This window comes from Cyprinus carpio, chromosome B17 (genome assembly GCF_018340385.1).
Source record: "Cyprinus carpio isolate SPL01 chromosome B17, ASM1834038v1, whole genome shotgun sequence".
NCBI classification, from domain to species: Eukaryota; Metazoa; Chordata; class Actinopteri; order Cypriniformes; family Cyprinidae; genus Cyprinus; species Cyprinus carpio.
This window is the reverse complement of record NC_056613.1, coordinates 20326153-20329907: the sequence shown is the minus strand read 5'-3', so window position 1 is coordinate 20329907 and position 3755 is coordinate 20326153. Positions and strand designations below refer to the sequence as shown.

At 40.5% G+C, this 3755-nt stretch overlaps 1 long non-coding RNA gene across 1 annotated transcript; it reads left to right on the top strand.

Moving 5' to 3' along the window:
* Positions 1 to 228: 228 nt before the first annotated feature.
* Positions 229 to 3025, top strand: LOC122140178. Its single transcript, XR_006156871.1, has 2 exons — positions 229 to 693; positions 2982 to 3025. It is a non-coding gene; the product is annotated as an uncharacterized LOC122140178 (long non-coding RNA).
* Positions 3026 to 3755: the final 730 nt, after the last annotated feature.

Sequence of the window (3755 nt, the reverse complement as noted above, 5' to 3'; positions counted from 1 at the left end):
TTTACTTATTTAGTCGCTTCTTTACTTCTGAAAATCAACTGCCACCACAGAATCATATGCATCATATGTTTTTGCCATTGTGGGATTACAAATTTATAAAATGTTAAATCTAGGTTCCAATGTAATAGTATGTACATTGTGTTTTTACATTTTGAGGTTAATATGATGACATTCTGAGATGATCAAGTCAAGCAGCCCAGGTTTCTGAGACATTGACCTTTTGTTTGCTCTTCCTGCCCATAAACTCAAGGCACAGCTGTGCCTTTGTTTTCTATGATAATGTGAAGGTATGGGCGATACTGTCAGGCACCTCTGTATTTAAATGACACTGTTATGCTGATGAGATCAAGGCTGGGAGAATGCCAGTGTCTGGCACTTTCCTGATTCCATTTTGCTTGCTTTGTTTAAATTGTCTCCACCTCTATGTATCCCTCGCCCTTGAAATGTATATAAACTCCAAAGTATCACTGCTTTGGTTAGACTTTTGATGACTGTAGCGCTGAGCAGAGCGTTCTCAATAAAGAATGCTGCTGAAGATTACCCAAGAGTCTCCTGGTCTTCGCTTCTGAGTTTCCAACAGTTTTGGTGCCGTGACCTGGATAGAGCTTCTCACCTGAATCCAGATTGAAACTTCAAGCTCAACAAAGATCTGACTTCGTTCCAGACTGAATCTTTCTGTACAACCAAGGGTTGGTGAGTGTAACTCTATCCATAAGAACCTTTAAGACCAGTATCCTCTGCACCGCCAGAGAAGAGTTAACAGACAGCTGCAGGGTTTGGTTAACTAAGTTACCCTCTAAAAATGTATTTTAGAGATGAAAAATATCCTCTGTTTAGGCAGGGAAGATTAGCATCACATGCTAATATTGAGTTACCCTCTGTCTCGGCAGGGAAGTTTAGCGTAAAGTGCTAGAAGTTTGTGTTACCCTCTGTCTCGGCAGGGAAGTTTAGCGTAAAGTGCTAGAAGTTTGTGTTAAGTGTATCCTCTGCTTGCCAGGGAAGTTTTAGAAGTGTCCTATTGTGTCAGAAAGACTTTACAAAATGTTGAGAAGAAATGCTTATCTGATTCCAACAACTGAGAAAGGTGGACTAGCTACTCCTTCATGGACAGACAGTGAGTTCAAATCATTGTTAGGACAGCACATGGACTCAGTAGTGACAGAGTCAGTCAGATTGGATTTGACAAAGAAATTTGGTATTGATCCAGAAAAAGTATGGTCAATTGAAGAATGTAAAAAGGTACTAGGATCATGTATTCGCAAGAACAATGTGAAAGGCATTATCTGCTGCCACAGAGAATTTGGTTTAGCTTTAGCTACGGAACATTCTCAGCGTAGCTCAGAGCTAGAGAAACAGAACAAAGAGCTCAGAGCTAGAGTATCCTCTTTGACTAAGAAATTGAACCGCAACAAAGCTGCAGCAAAAAAATGATGTGGAAGAAGTTAGTCAGCCTGATAACAATTATCCTGACTTACAAGCTTTTTTTGAAACAGATGTAGCCATCCAGTCAGTGACTGATGTGCCTGTAAATTCAGTGAAGGTATGTGGAGCTAGGAGAAGATCTCAGAGAATTGAGGGAACTGAAAGTGTTCCTCCCAACTCTTCTGTTGTCCAAGTACAAACTGTTGCCAAAGTTCTAGGACCTAAAGATATAGACAGACTATCCCAGAGCTTACCCTCTGCACGCACAAATTTTACTGAATTTAGAAGAGCACTGATCAGCAAAATGCGTCTCTATGACATGTCGTTAGCAGAAGTCACACAGCTGATGTCACAAATTCTAACTGAATCTGAATTCAACAGTTTTGAGTCTGCTGTTACTTCTGAACTACGACATGCCAGTAAAGATGAATTGAGAGAGGGAGTTCTGAGAGAGTTAAAGAACATTGTTGGACCAAAAGTGAATTGGTCAAAGGTCACTAGTTGTGTACAGAAGAAGGATGAAACTGTAAGTGAATACACTGAAAGGTTTTGTCAGTCAGCTGCAGCTTACAGTGGAATAGCTGACACTCCAGAGAAGGTAGTGAATCATAAAGGACCACTAGTTGGAACATGGTTTGATGGCCTTTTAGCTGAGTACAGAACTGCTTTACCATTCTTAGATCTTACATGGTCCACTGGAAGCTTGCAAAACAACTTGGACAGGTTAGCTACTTGTGGAAGGTTTTGTTATTTTAAAGCCAGAGTAAAGATTGCAGCAGCATCCTTTCAGGTCAACACAGAGAACCGACAGAAATGTAAAAGTCCTAAGAAGGAGGGCAGTTGTCACTACTGTGGTAAAACTAGACACTGGATGAAAGAGTGTAGGAAAAGTAAGAAGATATTAAGAGAAATTAACAGCTTTACTCAGCTTCTGCTCAGTCTACTTAACACTCTGAAGCAGCCCCTCCCCACTTCACCTAACTGTTGGAGCAGCTTGCTCAGGTGTTAACTGTTAGGGCTGTGAGTGCGCTTAACTACCCCAGTAATGTAAAACAAAGATGAAAGATTCTTTGAAAATAAAACTACAGTAAGGTGACTGTCACTTCCTTTCATTGAGAGAAAGTTAAGTACACTCACAGCCTTCAAAGCTATATTACAGCACACTCTAGTCGCTCCTATTCTCTTTGGGTTATGATGTTTTGTTATGACTGATGTTCCATTGGAAGATGGAGATGTCACACAGTAAAGTTTGCATACCAATTACAGGGACAGACTAGGACACACACAGACCAGTGGGGAGCCCAGGGAAGAACCGATGTGCAACAGGCCTCGGGGGCCAACCCTGTGGTGAAGACTTCCTCATAGGTTTCCCCTATCAGTAGTTTTTTATCCCCACCTCACTGGTCCATAGGTGTCAAATTACTTAAAACTAGGTTGAGAAAAAACACTATACGATCACCAGACTTAAAAAAAACCACTATACGATCAACAGAAGTCTAAAAATGTCTATGCATGAATACTGCTGGGTCTGCTGTTTTCTTTGTTTTCTTGTGTTGCAGGTATGTGTGCATGAGATGTCATCTCCATAAGCAGCACCCTGGTGTAAAGCATCACCTTAGACATCCATGAACAAGCTTCATGAGGACCAAGAGTCATCTGCGTGAATCTACGTGGGGTGAAGACTACAGAAAACAGACTTCACAGCTATTCGGGCGCCATGGACTTCAAGACTTCCACTCTCATGCTACATGGTTTTTTCTGTGTCATCATGTAGTTTCCACGACATGTTACCATCCATGTCATATGTGTCCACAGTTATTGTTCTAAAAAATAACTATTACACCTAAGTAAATCTAGGACAAGACACAGAATAAGTTATATGTGCCTGTAACCTTTTCAAGTTACATGACTGCAAGATGGGGCTTATGTTAAGAAAACATAGGCCATAAAATGGACTTATTTTAAGTTTAATTTCTTTTTGTTTGTTGACAAACGGCTACTACAGGGGAGGACTGTGGGATTACCAAATTTATAAAATGTTAAATCTAGGTTCCAATGTAATAGTATGTACATTGTGTTTTTACATTTTGAGGTTAATATGATGACATTCTGAGATGATCAAGTCAAGCAGCCCAGGTTTCTGAGACATTGACCTTTTGTTTGCTCTTCCTGCCCATAAACTCAAGGCACAGCTGTGCCTTTGTTTCTATGATAATGTGAAGGTATGGGCGATACTGTATTTAAATGACACTGTTATGTTGATGAGATCAAGGCTGGGAATTGTCTGGCATTTTCCTGATTCCATTTGCTTGCTTTGTTTAAATTGTCTCCAC